The sequence below is a fragment of the Ursus arctos genome, unplaced genomic scaffold (assembly GCF_023065955.2).
Source record: "Ursus arctos isolate Adak ecotype North America unplaced genomic scaffold, UrsArc2.0 scaffold_13, whole genome shotgun sequence".
NCBI lineage: Eukaryota > Metazoa > Chordata > Mammalia > Carnivora > Ursidae > Ursus > Ursus arctos.
In genome coordinates this window covers 29,645,168-29,662,973 of record NW_026622797.1, presented here as the reverse complement: position 1 = coordinate 29,662,973, position 17,806 = coordinate 29,645,168, and the positions used below count along the sequence as shown (strand labels likewise).

The 17,806-nt window shown below is 40.9% G+C and overlaps 1 protein-coding gene across 17 annotated transcripts in view; it reads left to right on the top strand.

Annotated features, from left to right (window-relative positions):
• Positions 1–17,806, top strand: part of EYA4 (EYA transcriptional coactivator and phosphatase 4) — a 295,955-nt gene that overhangs the window by 208,601 nt on the left and 69,548 nt on the right. Inside the window, exon 1 of one of the 17 annotated variants that reach the window (XM_044386359.3) lies at positions 7,790–7,902. The exons of the other annotated variants lie outside the window; for them this stretch is intronic. The gene's annotated coding sequence lies outside the window, so the exon portion shown is untranslated. Of the gene's footprint in view, positions 1–7,789; positions 7,903–17,806 lie in introns of those variants that run through there. 17 annotated transcript variants of the gene reach the window in all.

The following is a 17,806-nucleotide window of genomic DNA, read 5'->3' as shown; positions in this document are numbered from 1 at the left end:
TGATGTGGGGCTCGATCTCATAACGCCGGGATCACGCCCTGAGCGGAAGGCAGACGCTTAACCGCTGTGCCACCCAGGCGCCCCTCACTTTGGATCTTAAAAATAAACACGGATGGTGCTGAAGATCCTTGTGTATTCCTCTGAGATAACTGGTCTCTGTCCTTGAGAAAGGACTGTCCTGAATTTAGGAGCTATCATTATCATGAATGCATTGTATCTCACTACATATTTGTAAATTTAGAGACAATATATAATACGTGTTGGTCAATTTTTAAAATCCACGTGAATATAAAATAATATGCACAGTTCTGTGGTTTATTTTTTCCCTAAGCTTATATTCTTTATCCATATTAATGCATGTAGCTCTAGCTCATTTATTGTAAACATTGTGTAGTATTCTGTAGTATTTATATGATCCAAATAATCTGCGCAATCTATGGCCATAGATGGACATTTAAGTTGTTTCTGTTTACTCTTATAAGTGAACAATGTTATGGGGTCATTTTTCTGGAGTCGAAACAGAAAAGAGGAATTGGGGGACTCCGTGCATGGTGTTTGCTGTAGCAGAGCAAATGACAGCTAAGCCCATGAGCATTTATCCTGTAATACCGGTGTTAATAACAGACTTTTAGATTATCAGAACGCGCACCTCAATAAAAACATTTTGTGACACTATTAAATATCTGAGACATTTCCATAAAAAAATAGCTACAAATTATAAAATTATAATACTACCCCTCTTGCTTTACTGCTTTCTGGGTGTTTCGTTACCCCTAGTCAGAATGTCCATAGGATTGAGGTTCCTGCCATGGCTGGCCCTATAAAGGCTTCAGTACCTTCCTGCTAGGTTTACTTGATGCCGTGGCTTTTCCCTGCCCACCTTGTCCACTGTTGGACTGTCTGCATCTCAGAGGACAGATGTGTCTTCTTCATGTGGTACTTCTGATCCCTGCTCAGCCGTTTTTTGTGGGGGCATAGAGAGCATGGGGTGGGGGCGGGGTTTGGGATGGGGGAGAGAAAGGCGCTGTTAAGAGGCAAGGAATTTCCGGTGGGTGAAGTGACTGAAGGATTTGCACTGAGGCTGGCAGGGAGAAGAATGACCAGGGGAAGGGGAAGGAGAGAGAGGGGGCGCCTGGGTGGCACAGCGGTTAAGCGTCTGCCTTCGGCTCAGGGCGTGATCCCGGAGTTGTGGGATTGAGCCCCACATCAGGCTCCTCTGCTATGAGCCTGCTTCTTCCTCTCCCACTCCCCCTGCTTGTGTTCCCTCTCTCGCTGGCTGTCTCTATCTCTGTCGAATAAATAAATAAATAAAATCTTTAAAAAAAAAAAAAAGAACTAGGATGATCGGTAGGGGAAGAAAGGGATATAGAAAGGGGGGGTAATCAGAAGGGGGAATGAAGCATGAGAGACTATGGACTATGAGAAACAAACTGAGGGCCTCAGAGGGGAGGGGGGTGGGGGAATGGGATAGACCGGTGATGGGTAGTAAGGAGGGCACATATTGCATGGTGCACTGGGTGTTATACACAACTAATGAATCATCGAACTTTACATCGGAAACCGGGGATGTACTGTATGGTGACTAACATAATATAATAAAAAATCATTAAAAACAAAAAAAAGGAAGGAGAGAGAGAGAGAGACTACAGAGAGAAATCTAGGAGGGACGAACTAAACTGTGGAAGTCTGAAATCTCAACACTTACACAGGATACACACAGCAAATGTGTGTTCATACTTTACAGTGCCACCAATTATTAGAAGCCTGGAAAATCGAGACCTGGTTCTGTAGTCCTTAGTATGAACACAGTTTCAACTTTGCTAGCTATTGCAATATTTCATTCCAAATTAGCTGTACCAATTTATATTCCCACCGGAAGTATGAGACTTATCCACTTCACCACATTCTAGCTGACATTTGACCTCATCTGATTTTGTAATTTTGCTAGTCTGATGGGCTTGATACAGTATTTCACTGTTGTTTAAAGTTGCAGTTCCCTGATTAGTAGGATTAGTTGAGTACCTGGCTAGTGCACTTTTTGTAATTTTTAAAATGAATTTTCTTGTAAAGGTGATATGGTTTTATATTCATGTTTAAAATGTAAAAAAAAAGAAGAAAATTAAAATTAATCCATAACCCACCACACAAATATACCTATTATTTTATTTTTGAAAAGCGGCTTTATCGCGGTACATTTAACGTGCACGTTTAAAGTGTTCAGTTTGATGTTCTGACATATGTGCATGCCAGTGAGCCCGTCACCATAGCCAAGATCATTAAGTTATCCATCACCCCCCAAATTTATTCCTGCTTCTTCATTTATTTTTTCTCCCATCCTCCTTCTCCCTCACCTCCCATCTCCTCGCAACCACAGACGTCCTTTCATAGTTGTTTTCAGATTCCTCTGTGTCGTGAGCACCTGTCCGTGGGTCAGGTCATTCCTTCGCATTGCTGAGCAGTGTTCTCTTGGGTGCTGGTACCGAAGCTTGTCTGTCCGCTCACCTCCTAGTGGAGATCTGTGTTCTTTCCAGTTATTTAATTGATTGGCCATTTTATATTTTGTAGAATTTTGTATATATTTATTTATATATATTACATATTTATTTATATATGTATAAAACTCAACATATATATATATATATGCGCCCATTTATTTTCTCGTAAGCTAAACATTAAACATGAAATAATCCCTGTTATTAATCAGAGCCTGGGACAACTGTCTGGCATGTATAGTATTCAGTAATTATGTGGTAAAAGGAGTAGATCTCTTTTGGCAAATCTAAAAGCTAATTGGGAAAATAAAGCAAGCAAACTGCAGAAGTTAAAGCTCATGGGGTAACTGAACTGAACTGAAATCCATCACCTGCCTCTCTCACCCAAGGGCCGGGGCCCCCGGCCTGCTACTTGGAAGTCTTCCCTTTCCCTCACAGTCGCACATCACTCCTTCCTCACTGCAGACGGTCTCTTCGTTTTGTTCCTGTCTTGTTCCATCCTTTTCCCAGCCACTGAGTTCAAAACCTTCGTTACCCCTGTGAAATGTCCCTCTCTTCGCATCCGATTCGTTTCCAGGTTCGAGGAATTTAGCTTCCTACTAAGGTTTTCTTCTTTTGTTCACAACTTGCTAATCAGACATTTAAATAGCCGTCAGTGCATCGCCTTGTACTGCTGTTTAGTTTAGTGTCTACCCAGCTCCCATCTCAGCACGCTCGCCGGCTCCCAGCTTGCCTCCCTGACTCATTTTCCCGTCCCAGATTCAGCCTCCACACGGTCATCTCGTCTCTCTCTAGCATGTGATTTTGTCCATGCTGCCCTGTTGCTTCCCGCCGTCCAGTTGCTCCTCTCTGCCTGCAGCCTGCAGCTCAGTCCTCAGCCTCGAGCTCGGGGAGCTCTGTACCTTTTGCCACCTGCCCCCTGACCACTGTGATGCAGAAATATACCCGAACACGCTGTACCATCTCCCACCTCCATGCCTTTGAGTCAGCCTGTGCTCCCATGTTCTGGAATCCCTCACTACCTTTGACTGGGGAGAATAACCTCAACTCAGTTTTGACGCCTTCTTTTATCTCCGTGTGCATGTGCGTATGCATTCACACAAGCCCAGGACGTGAATCCCGTCTCATCCCTACTGTGGATGTCCACAGCACTGCCCCGCATTGTGCTGTCGCTCCCTCTCGTTTCCTAGACTGTGACCATCGTCACACAGTGTGGAGGCCCATGGCGTTTTCAGCACCATTGAATCTTACAGGTACAATGGCGGATGTCCAGTAGGTGCTCAATAAATATGTTGGGTGCTAGATCCACGTGAGTAACTCACACTGTGGTGCTCGATACATATGAATAGATGAATGTAGGATTTACATGTCTGATTATCAAGTTGTAATTTCCCAGGCCAAATATCCTTAATGTCTCATACCTTGTATTCAATCCTGTTATCACCTCTTTAGTCAAAAATCGTTCAACTTCCTGCCTGAATGGTTGCATTAGCTTCTAAACCAGCCTGTGCCAGTTTAAGTTCTCCCTCTTGTCTATACCACACTAATGCACGTGAGCCAGACTCATCTCCTGCAGTGATGGCCCCAGTCTTGTCAGATTCCTGTGCCTGGCCTTCAGCAACCTTAGCGAATCTAGTAATCAAACTCCTTTCTCCTTCTCCAACATGAAGTCTCCATTTTAGTCAGTCTCTTCTCCCCACTTGCCTGGGCCAGCTTGTGTTCCAGGGCTCAACTCTGTCTTCTGGCCAGAAGACCCTGTCCCCATGCCTCCATCCGTCTGAATTCTGCTAATAATCTGTCTTACTGAAGTTGTACCATTGTGCCCAAGCCACATCTCCTATGGACTCGAGGTATTTCTGCTCTGTAGCACCGAGGCTCTAACTGCATGGTAGAGAGTGAAATAACCCATTGCAAAGATTTCAGAGTGAATCACAATTGCCGTATAAGGGAATGTTTACTCTTCTCCCCTACCCCACTCCAGAAGGCGGGCTCCACGAAAGTCAGGAATTTGTGTCTGTTTTGTTCATAAAGGAAAACCAAGGACCGAGGCACCCAAATATTTGTCAAATAAATAAATAAAGGGATGAAATTGTGTACTACATGGTGGAATTTAAATCTTCCTTCAAAAAAAAAAAAACCTTTGAAGAAAATATGGACAACTTTGAGTGATTTCTGAATTTTAAAGAATGTGATACTTTAGAACTAATTTCTTAAGCGGAATCACAAAACTAGCAAATCATCATATTCATTTATATAAAATGTAGTATTTAAACTCTGAACTTTAGAGCAGCTTCTGAAAAGTACTAATTTCTATATATGACAGTGTCAATTAGTCAGTCATATTTTTCTGGAATTTTTCTGCATCAATATGAGTTGAAATTAACTCAGGATAATTCTAGTTCAGCTCTAGATAGATGGAGCATAAAAATGGTTTGCAAATAGTCTATCAGAGTAAAAATAGATGCCAGTCCTTGGATTCAGAGTAGTATGAGGATACCTATATTTTGCCATAGCTAAGGTCATTTACCAGATCTTTCCTAAATTATATATGATTTTTAAAATAAGAAAAGCATAACTCACTCTTTCAAAGTACTTAGCCCAAAATCTGACATATAGTAGACATTTATTAAATATTTGAACTTAAGCCACTGGAGATTTTTGTTTTGTTTTGTTTTTGCCTGTGGGAAGGGTATTTAAGAAGGGAAGTGACATAGTTGTATTTTGTATTTGAGAAAAATAATTCGATGATTGTCTGGAGGATGATATGGAGAATAAAAAACTACCCAGAAAAACCGGGCAGCATTCATCAGTGAAGGAATGGTCATAGAGCACCTACTGCTTGGTATGCACCGAAGAATGAGTGAACTGCTAAGATTTTGTGTGATAAGTATGGCCTATAGATAAAGTTTAGATGAAGAATTATGAAAACCTAATTTAAGTAGTGATTAGGATAAAAAGGAGTAAATGTCTTGGTATCTATTTAGACAGAAGCACTGACGGTATTTGGTGAACTCTATAAAGACCGAAGGCTTGAGTATATCACCTAGGGTTCTGATTTGAGGGACCGCAAACAATAGTATAGTTCGAGGCAAGAGTTTATTAAGTAGGTATAAAGGAAATGATGAGTTGAGGTGTGGACATATTCTATTAGGAGAGTCTGTGTAAATCCCTGTGGAGATGACAGTATAGAATCATAAATAAGATCTGATGCTTAGAAGGGATATGTGGACTGAGGAGGGATGGCTTTTGAATTGATCAGCAACAACCAAAAGTAGTTGTCGAAGACACAGATACATGTGGATTCCCAGAAGGGGGTTTACCTGAGGGAGACGAGATGTGGGCTGAGGCTATAAGATTATGGACATCAAAAGGTTAAGAGGACGCAAGAATGACCCGCAAAGAAGGCTGAAAACTAATGGCCAGACATGACGTCAAGAAACCAGGAAAGGGTAGTTGTATCAGTGAAAATGGTTTCAAGTACAGGTAATAGAGAAGCTGACTCACCTAGCTTGAAACAATAAGGTAATTTATTGGATCACATAACTAGAATTCCAAAGGTAGAACGGCCTTGGGCGTGGTTGATCCAGGAGCACAATAATTTCATCAAGAAACCAGTTTCTTTTGTCTGCTTTCGCTCCGCCATCCAGTCTTGGATTTGCCTTAAGTCTGTTGCTCCTCTGGCGATAGAATGACGGGTTGTGGAAATCAGGGCTATGTGCTCCCTCATTCACATCCAGCTGAAGAAGCAGTTTGCATCTAGAAGTTCTCCCAGAAGAGTGAAGAGGAGCTTACCCCAAGTCTCCAGCAAAAGTACTCCTTGTGTCCCCTTGGCACTGGTAAAATCAAAAACAAACGGACACCAGTCTTGAAAATTCCCTGAACAGACAAAACCAGTTTATTCATACAACAGAGTTTAATTTAGCTTATTTTGCAAGGCCAACTTGACCTGGGTCATTTCTTGTTTATGCCTCTGGAAATCATAAGCAACACTTGAACTGTTGCCCAAGGTTGAAACGAGGTAACCACTGATCAATTCCCTATCACTTAAGAGAATTCTCTTATCATAACCAATCACTGTGAAGAACACACCGTCACTGCTTTCTCACTAGATAAGCTGCTGTGTAACGATACACGCCTCCACCTCAGCCTCACTTCATATTTTGGTGTGGGCACTCCTGGTTTGCAAACTGTCTTTTTTCGTGAGTGCTAGTTGACTACTTCAGTGATTCATTGGCTTTTACTTTGGCTCCTTTTGAACACTTGACAGCACAAATACGGTTACCTGACTTAGGATTCCTGAAAGAGTCAACTGGGGAGAAGAATTAGACTGCCATCTCCTGGAGCTGAGCATGGATTTAGCTTTCCCCAAGGCTATGCACTTCGTTGGTGAGAAATGGATACGGGAACAAAAGTGGAGATTTTTTTTTTTTTTAGGTAAGAGGAAATGGCAAATGGAGAACCCATACCCAGGCAACAGGACCACTCTGCAAGTAGGAAGGAAGCCTAAGAGGAAGAACGTTTGAGGAGAAGTCATTAACGTTGTGAAATGCCAAAGAGGGTCAAAGTGAGAGTTGATGAAAAAAACCCCACAAAAATCCCATTGGATTAGTAATTAGGAGGTCATGCTAATGACCCAGTAGACTCTGGATACTGGTTGAAGGGGAGAGAGGGTAACTGAGGTGAGGAGGGGATAGGAAGCACCGACGCCAGTTTGAAGACTCTGGGTTTGGAAAGGAAGAGTAATGATAATAAAGCAGCCAGAGGGGAAAAATGGTAGCAAGAATGTTTTGTTTTGTTTTTTGTTTTTTGTTTTTGCAATCATCCATTAAATGTGTCGAAGCCTAGTCGTGGCTCCTAACCAGGTTCTGATGCAGGCTCTTTTAGTGAACTTTGTCAGCTTGTCGAGTCCTCAAGTTCTCATCACTTCAGAGAGAGAAAAACAAAGCTGTTTGTTTTGTTTTTTTAATCCCACAGAGTTGGTGAATTTCAGAAATGATTTAAAGAAAAGAGTGTTATCGTTATGTTCAGGAGAGATTGTAAACGTTCTACTGCACTGAGGCTTCAAAACTTTTATTTGGAGCCTGAAAATGGAATATTTTTACTCTTTACCTCAGCGCTTGGTGCTGTGGTCTGAATGTCGGTGTCGCCCTAAAATTCACATATTGAAATCCTCACGCCAAAGATGATAGTATTAGGAGGTGGTGCCTTTGAAAGGTGCTTAAGTCATGAGGGTAGAGCCCTTATGAATGGGGTTAGTGTCCTTATAAAAGAGGCTCCGGAGAGATCCCTAACCCTTCTACCATGAAAGGGCACAGTGGAAAAGCGCGAGCTCGGAGCCAAGAAGAGAGTCCTCACCGGGGAACTCAACCCTGCTGGCATCTTGCTCTTGGACTTCCCAGTCTGCAGAACTGTGAGCAATAAATTTCTGTTGTTTATAAGCTGCCCAGTCTTTAGTATTTTGTTAGAGCAGCCTGAACTAACAAGACACTTAGTCTTAAGCCAAAATTTGTATTGTGCAAAGAATGCAAGAAAATGTTTAATTTCAGGCAAAACTATGTTTTTATTAAAATTATAGAAAATAATGCCTCTTGCATGCTAGGCACCCATTAAGTAATTATTAGTTATCTATACTTCAAATTTAAGGATAAAAAACATGGGGATTCTGTCAGACTCTAAAATTCTCTATCCTTGAACCTTATTTTTTAAATCATTAGATACGTGATTCTAAAAAAACAATAAAACTATGCCACAGAAAACTAGTAATACTGAGCAATGTAATAAAACCTAAGTAACTAGGATTAACTAGGTTAGTCAGATGAAATTAGTGGGTAATTTAGTCACATACTCAGCAACTATTAACGGAACCATCCCTGTGTACCCTGCACAGTTCTAGTGCTGTCGATAACAGCAGTGAACAAAAACTCTGTGCTCTCCTGGAGCGTACATTCTAAATGGACAGACAGTTAAGACATAGGGGCGTCTGGGGGGCTCAGTCGGTTAAGCATCTGCCTTTGGCTCAGGTTATGATCCCGGAGTCTTGGGATTGAGCCCCAAGTTGGGCTCCCTGCTCACCGGGGAGTCTCCTTCTCCTTCTGCCCCTCACCCTCCCTGCTCGTGTTCTCTCTCTCTCTCTCTCTCTGTCTCTCAAATAAGTAGATAAAATCTTTAAATAAAAAGCAGATAAATTAATATATACTGTGTCAGGGGAGGTAATTGCCTTGAAGAAGAATAAAGCAATGTATTAGGATAGTAGGCAATTATTGGGTGGGGGTGGTGCTGCTGTTTTATAAGGAGGACGGGAAAGGCTCTCTGAAGAGGAGATGTTTGAGTGGAGAAACAGGACAAGGAGGATGGCTGGGGGAACTGTGTTCCAGGTAAAGGAAGTACCAAGTGCCCTGCTCTGTGAGCCTGTTGGGCATGTTTGAAGACCAGCGGGCAGGATCCGGTAGATGGGATAGAGTGGGCTGAAGGAGCTTCACGAGTGAGGGCAATCACTGGGAGCCAAGGCCAGAAAAATGGGGAATTGGAGCATCATGTGAGGAAGGAGGCCTTAGGGCCCGGTGAGGAATTTGGGAACACTTTAAGGAGGATGAGGTGGGTGGGACACCTGGGTGGCTCGTCTGTTGCTCGTCTGATTCTTGATTTTGGCTCCGGTCCTGCTCTTGGGGTTGTAAGATCGAGCCCCTGCACACTCAGCAGGGAGTCTGCCTGAGATTCTGTCTCTCTCTCCCTCTCCTTCTGCCCCTCCCCCTGCTCTCTCTCTCAAATAAATAAATTTTAAATGTCTTTTTTTAAAAAAGGAAGGATGGGGTGGCATTAGAAGGTTTTGAAAAGTTTGAGGTGGTTATTGCAAAGCTCTGTCTATCTGCTGTGGGGAAGCCAGGCTGTTCTGGGGCAAGTGTGAAATTGAGAGAGTTAAAAACAAATGTCACTTTTTTTCTTTTTAATACACAATAAAGGGACCTACCTCAGAAATTTATCCAAGTAATAGAACTGACAGATCTACTCTAATAAATAGGCAAGATCAAATTGTAATTATGAGCGCAGTGAGTACTCATATAGAAAAAACCAAATGGACCCTAGTTAACCCTTCATCGTGTATTTGTTGGTATTTGGTAAACCTTGCTTCATAGCAGGTGGAATACGAGGCACACCCTCCCCCATCACTGACAGATTACAACAGATTACTGAGGTGAGTGCCCTAGAAATTAGTGCTCTTATGACATTTTTATTGTAAAGAAATAATTACATCGTAGTGTACTTTTGTCAAGCTTTTAGGAACTGGGCAAGTGCTTTATATTTAGAATATTGTGTGCTCCCCTTAAATGTGAATGGTTGGAACACATCTAAGTTTATGCAATATTTAAAAACCTTTTTGGCAGTGAGATTCATGGGATAGTGATCTTAAAGCCTCTCTCATCCTACGTTTTATAGGCTAAACAGCAACTTATTTCCGAACTTTGAGGCAGCCATCTACTTTTTTTTTTTTTTTCCAGGCAGAGGTCACAGAATGATTTTGCTTTGGAAAATGAAAAAAAGGAAAGATGGCACGTGAGCCCAACAAAATATTCAACACGCTTGATATATTTTGCCAGGATTTTTGTCAAGAGCATTATTCCACACCCCCAGCATTTGCAAAGGACCAAACATTTCCTGAGGGACCTTCGTAGATGAGACATGGAATTCCCTGGTGTCAGCGTTGCCTTCCACCTGGGAAAAAGGCAGCCCTGTAATGGAAACCTAGCATATGCATTGTCATCCCCCCTGCCTGCCCCTCTGGTGCTTTACGAATTAAAAGATCCCAAGGCTCAGCCTGCTCTCCAGCTGCCAGCCCCTGGTAGACATGAGGGAGCCAGAAGGGACCAGGTGGAGCAGTTTTGAGTTGCACTGAACACACGGTGCAAGGAGGTTGGCTGTAACTTCCCAATGAATATTTATACCAGCCCCATTTCTCATCTTGCTCTTTGGCATGGATCGGAGTGCTGAGCTCCTGCTGATTTCAAGGGCCCTGCATTGTTTTTGGACCTGCTCCGTGAAGTATTATGTCAGATGAGAAATGGGCCCCAGGTTCCTATCACTAAGATGGCTGGTTGACTTTTTTTTTTTCCTCCTAATGGAGACTATCATGTTATAGTGTCATAAGGATGGGGCAGAGAGGGAGTTCCCTGACGTCTCCTGACATTCCCATTCCTTGAATCACACACCCCACTACTGTTTACTATGCAGTGGAACGTGAACTGCTTCTGTTTGGAGCCACACAGTATTCTGGTTTATGTATTGCTGCATTTTCTTCTTTTTCTTTGGGGTTTTATTTTTGTTTGCTAAGGTCAGGCACTTATCACAGGGCTCCCTCATCATATTTCACATTCTGATCCCTCGTGGCAGGTGCTAACTTCCTTGCGTTCAAAGTGAATGGGTTGAGTAACCTCATAAAGATACAGAATGTCTTGGCGTAAAAAGGAAGGGAGTCCAGAATGCCTGCGTATGGAAGACTCTCAGTGTTATTTAGAGAGTCCTGTAAACCTGAGAAGATATTTAGAAAACCATCTACACATACACCCATTAACTTTTTCTAGGTAGTAGATCAGAGACTTATATTCATGTTTCTGATTCCCAATCCATATTTTTTTTTTTTTTAGATTTTTATTTATTTATTTATTCAACAGAGATAGAGACAGCTAGCGAGAGAGGGAACACAAGCAGGGGGAGTGGGAGAGGAAGAAGCAGGCTCCTAGCGGAGGAGCCTGATGTGGGGCTCGATCCCATAACGCCGGGATCACGCCCTGAGCGGAAGGCAGACGCTTAACCGCTGTGCCACCCAGGCGCCCCTCCAATCCATATTTTTATCTAATACAGTGCATACCTTATGGGTATTTTATCACCGTATTGCTTATGAGAAATCGTTTTTTCATTGTTTCTTTATATGACATAAACTACAGACAGCAACATTCTTGTGGGAATTGTTGATTCTGTAGTTATATTCTCAGATAATTAAATGTAAATAATTAGAAAGAGGGTTGTGGTCAGGAGAATCTAGTCTAAGTTCTCTAAGCAGAAGGCAGACACAATAACCTCAGTCTTTTGTGACAGCAGGTACCAGAAAAGAGGAACAAAGGCACGTGTCATACAAAGTACAGGTGGCATTCAACAAGGGGCGTGTCAGAGGCTCTTGATATATTTATGAGGGTGGGGGAATGATAGAAGAATACAGACTAAACGTGAGTACTACTAGTAGCTCAATACTTACTCCTGAGGAGCTGGTATAAATCTGGAGCTACACCTCTAGGGTCCTCTTCAAGATCTCCTTGACATTGGCCCTTTCAACATTTTTACCGTGATCTGGTATCGAAGGCATGCTAAGAAAGTTTATTGGTGTCAGAGCACAGGGGAGAGGTAGGTTGAGCAGCAGAATCAGAATGTAACGGGACGAGCTGAAACAATGGACTTGCTCCAACAAGATGGCCTTTAGGAGGAACACATGAAAAGCTGTTTACTTGGGTTCCAAATGCCAACTGCATGTGTAGTGACTGAGAGAAAACAGGACTGTAAATCCTAACATGGGACAAAGGCTTAAGGGTTTCGTTAGTTAGGTTTCAGCATGTATTCGTGCTTTGAAGTGTCTGGGAGCAAAGCTGATGTACTCTTCAGGCTATGCTGATGGGTCCGCGGTGAGAGTGGTAACGCCTCTGCGGTATTTTGTGTCTACAAAGGCCCGGGGTCAGGGCAGCCCTCTTTGGAGTTCAAACGGCAGTTATGGGAAAGTAGGTTTAGACTTGACCCATGTCAGTGGGTTCACCTTCTTCTAAGACCAAAATTCCATGGACACCGTGTATGGGAAACTTTCTAATAGTAAGAGTGATCTGAAAATGAAATGGGCTGCCTCTTAAGAAAACAATTTTGTTGTCAACACAAGTTTTCAAGCAGACAAATGAGGAATATATTGATGGTGTTGTGGAAGTGATTGTAGTAATAGCTAACATTTACTAAGATCCGTATTGCAAATTCTGTTCAGTGTGCGCTCACGTGCACGCACCTCTGTGTGTGTGCTTCTGATCTTATTTAGTTCACACCGTAGCCCTCCAGTGGATATTATTATCTTCATTTTTGAGCCTAAGTTCCAGTGACTGGTAAATGGGAGAGAGGGTTTAAAACCCAAGTCTGAGTCTACTGTATAGGCTCTTAACACTGCATTCGCAGCCTCGAACATAACATGGTATTTTTGCATTTGAGGTCATCGAATGTCCTTTGGACCCTGAAATTCCAACATTTTAGTAGGGGATGATCTTTTTGGGGAAGGGAGGTCATCTTTATTTTGTGCATTCATTCATTCAGTTTGGTCCTTACTGGTTGAGTTTTTCTCAGAAAAAGAGTCGATGTGTTTCTGGGTATAATTGATGGCATTAGCTGTTTTGATTGTGGCCTTCAGCTTACTGCTTACTGGAGGGAAATAATTTCCTGCCTCATTAACCATGGTTTGTAACTGACCTAACAGAAACTTGAGTCCTGTACCATTCAAATAATGCTTGGGAAATTCATTTGATTTTTTTTTTCTTTGTTTACAGATTAAGTAGGGAGGGGGCTTTGAATTTAGAGCTTCTGTTTTTTTACAAATATTTACTCACATTTCTTTAGTGGGGAAACCATGTTTTATCTGGATAATTTGTTAGGATCATAGTGAGGAAAAGGCCAGAGTTGCAGGTCTCAAGTGTAGATCTGCAAGCCCTGGAAAGGAAAGACTGTAGAAGTGTCCAGAGAACAGTGTGTTCATGGCTTTATTTGCTGTTACTCCAGGGCCTGAGGTCACCCTGGCAGACAGGTCACTTGTACTGCAAGCATTCATGCTGGCCCCAGGGACAGGCATGAGGTCACTGGCAAATTGCAAGAACAGCTCCCATTATGCGTGGCCCATTTTCTTGATATTTGTTGCTAGGGTCTCCTTCCTCCTCCATGTCCTCTTCTCTGTGGTGGAACCCAGTTCTGACCATGTCTGGTAAAATGGGTTAACAAGGGCCTCCTTCCAAGACTGCTGTTCACCTGCTCAGTGACATCATGGATCTGCGTCCACTGGAGAGGTTCCACACCTCCCAGCCCACTGCCAGAGGAGAAACTGGCTTAGATTTGCAGCTATGGATTCTTGGATTCTAAACTGAAATGTGTTGGTTTAAGATGGCCTGGCATTGCTACCTGATGGGCTTTTTCCAGAGAGTGGGAACTGGTACTCAGTAGTGACGTGCCATGACTTTCATCTGATCTAAGTTGACCAAGTCGCTTTATTTTCTTTTTTCTTCCACAGTGGTTTTCTGTATGCAGGCAGAGCATCTTTCTCCTCACCCCCAACACATGGGTGTGTACAAACACACACGCACAACCTCTTACTCGTTTGGGAGACCTAACACTGCACATACAGATATGAACACTTCCACACATTCCCATCAGAGAACTGATCCCTGTTTCTCTCCACCTGTTCTCTTGCTCTCCACTAGCCAGCAAGCTCTCTGAAGATAGTTTATGTATTCCTAGAACTGTCTCTAGAACATAGTAGATGTTCAAGGAATGTTTTCTGAAGTAGACTGCATTTGACTCCAGGACCTCAGATGACTTCATCTACATTTTTCCTATTCCTGTTTTATTGTTCATTCATTAGCACTCACCAAGTAGCCTGCACAATTCTAAGTGTAGTGAATAAAAACAGTGAATGAGATAGAAAATAATCCCCGCCCTAATGGAGCTGAGACTCTCATTATTGAAGTAGAGACTAATGTTGTTATTCCTACTTTGCAGCTAAGGGGAATTTAGACTTATGTTAGAGAAAGAAGTTATAAGCAAAGCAAAGCCTAAAAACTTAAACTTCTTCTGGTGGCTAAAATGAAGATTGACGCTGACAGCGTGAGACATAGAACTATACGTACATACTGTCCACTTTCTGCAAAGAGAAGAAGCTGGTATGAGAGTGACTGTCCTCGAAAGTATTGGATGCTTTTGCATTTCTTGGGTCATGAAGGATTGATGGAATCTCAGCCTGTACTTGCAAAGGCTGTGACCCATTACCAGCATCTGTGCAGAAGGAATTATGGTTTCTGAGTTAGAGTAGACTCTGAAATACGCAGATATAGAGTTTCTCTTCCTTGGGTTTCAAGAGGATTTTTCAGTCTGTTAGGAGTAAATTCCTTCTCTGCTACAGAGGAATTTCAGAAAAGAACCAAGAAACTAGTTGCAGGTGACCTGCAATTCTTTATTTTTTAAGTGAGTTTTTGTGTTTATGGATAAGTCCATTTTTTATATTGTCCAGACTGATGCTGGTATTCACAGGGCCTTATGACACAAGGACCACTAAAAAGGGGTTGAAACAGGCATCTCGGGTGGAAAAGAGGGTCACCTTTAAATATGGTAATAACTGGTATAGATTCGGCAGAGTAGATGCTTATATTCACTTTAGTAATTTTTGAAAACTGTTCAAAGTGTTTTGTTGCAGGAGTCTGCATTCCTGATTGTGGTTTCACAGTGTGACAGAATTAAAGTCACTTTAAAAATGGAAAACATGCAATGTGTGATTGAAAGAACCTGGGTTCTGCCATCAGATAGACATGAGTTCAAATTCTGGTGCTGCTCCTTTCTACCCACACGGTCTTGGGCATGCTGTGTATCCTCCGTGAGCCTTGATTGCTTCACCTATAAAATACGGGAAGTAATATGTATATCAGTGTGTTACTATAAAGATTAAAGGAGGGAAAATATATGAAGTACCGGCATAGAATGTGTCACACTATATGTACTCAGTAAAAACTGGTACCATTAATCATTTTCTGCTGTCGAAGTCTATGATAAATTTTATATTTTGTATATTCTAATTTGTGTTAAGTAGACTTAAAAAGTATCTGAAGTTTCAGAATTAAATTAATTACAGAATATGCAGAAGGAAGTACAGGAATATTCTTGCTAAATAGTTTGTGGTAATAATGCACGTCTATTCTCAAAAGGCTTTTTAATTTTAAGAAATATCAACCCAGTAAAGTGAATTCAAGCAAAGGGGACTTACTATAAAGATTCAGATCATTGCATTTTGGTTTCCTGGAAACTGGAATGTAAAACACCAAGACTATTTTTGTTTTGTTTTGCAGGGGCAACAGAGTTTTACTCGTCTCTTCAGTGTACGCTCCATCCTTTCATTACTGACTTATTTTCCTTGTTTCTTCATCTTGCATGTGGTCTAAATTGGCCGAGCGCCTGTCCTACCTTGCACCTTCAGTAGTACCTCTGACCAAATGCTTCCCCCAGAATCCCTTTGAAGTCATCAAAACCCAGCTAATAGTGTCTGAGAAAATTTGCCATACTCTGAGTTCATGCTGATTTCTGTTTGTTTCATTCAGTGGGCGTTTAATGTACTTGAATTTTCTTTGCACAATATCTGCCTTCTCATTTGGATCTCCTGGAGGGTAGGGCCATATTTTCTTCACTCAGCAATCCTAACAACTGTGACAGTGCTTTGCATATAAGCAATCATTAATGTTTTTGATCAATTACATTAAAAATATATTGGGTGGGTCCACTAGGAGATAATAAAGTCATGAACATTCATTGCTTACTGTAATTAGGCTTATTACCAGGAGTGTGCTACAGATAATAGTTCTTTGGGGAATACTACTATTTCCCTCTTTTTTATTCTGGTTGCTCTAAAGCTTTCTACTTATGCTATTTTCAGAATTTGGCTACAGTGTGCCTATGGTTTGGTTTTCTTTTCCCTTTTCTCATATGTTGTTTACTGTATTTCAAGGGTCTATGGGTTGGTGTTTCATCACATTTGGAAAAATTTTGGCCATTACTTATTTCAGTATTATTCTGTCTCACTCTCTTGCTTCCTGATAATACTACACTAGTTACTTATACTCAGTTAATCCCCCTGCCCCCCGTTTTTGTCTTGCTGTTCCAGTTTGGGTACTTTCTAATGGCCCAGCTTCAGATTTACTGATTCTTTTGCAGTGTCTAATTTGCTGTTAAATCGATCCAGAGAATATTTTTATTTAATATATTGTAATTTTTGTTCTAGAATTTTCATTTTTTTAGAGTTTCTGTTTTTCTATATGCAGTACATAGATATATATGTATATATACATATGTATGTATTATATGTATGTATAACCATATGTACATATATACATCTGTATTATATATACATAAATGTATTATATGTGAGTATATAAATATACATGACACATGTGTGTGTGTGTGTGTGTGTGTATATATATATATATATGTATATATGTGACATACACACACATGCACACATCTTGTGTGTGGGTATGTATCTTTTCCTGTAAATTATTTCATATATTAACAATAATTTTTAAATTCCTTGTCTGATAATTCTAAAACCTGGGTCACATACAGGTTTCCTTGTGTTTACTGTGTTTTCTCTTTAGCAGAGTTCACATTTTCCTGCTTCTTGTTAGGACTCAAATATTTATGGTATTCAAAACATTTATGTTATTCTGAACATACAAAAGCTCAGTAGAGCCTGAAGCATACTGTTTGTTTTGTCGTGTTTATTTCCTGAAAAGCCTAAGTCCTTGGCTCTGACTGGCAGTTAAGGTGAGGGTTTGAACGTTCAGATTCCTCTTAAGAGTTGAGCAGGAGGGGTACTTCCAATTCCTGAACAACCATCATTTTGATATTTCAGTATTTGAACTAGAGCAGTATTGACTGAAGTTTCAAATATTTTTGGTTCATGTTTTGATTTAGTAGTAGCAAGGCCCTTGTACCTATAACTTAGTACATTCACTCATTCATCCTAGTATTTTTTGTTGTTTTGTTTTTGTGGATTTCTCAGTTTTTTCTACATAACTAATTATGTTATCTGTGAACAAACAATTTTTTTTCTAAACTTTATCCCTTTTATTTATTTATTTTTGTCCTCTTGTACTGGCTAAGATTACCAGTAAAATATATTAAAATGGGAAAAACAGATATCCTTCCCTTAGTTCTGAGCTTAGGGAGAAATAATTTAATATTTCATTATTAAATATGATTTAAGCTATAGATTTTTCAAGAATGATCTTTATCAGACATGAGGGAAATATTTCTTTTCTAGGCTGCTGAGAGTTTCCATCATGAGTGGATGGTGAATATTGTTAAATGCTTTTTTTGTACTCATTGAAATAATATTTTGTTAATATATTGAATTGCATTGTTTGATTTTCAGATGTTAAATAAACTTTGCATTCTTGGGATAAAGCACACTTAGTCACGATATAGTAGCTATTTTATTGTTGCATTTCACTTGGTAATATTTTGTTATTTTTTTTCATCTATGTTCATGA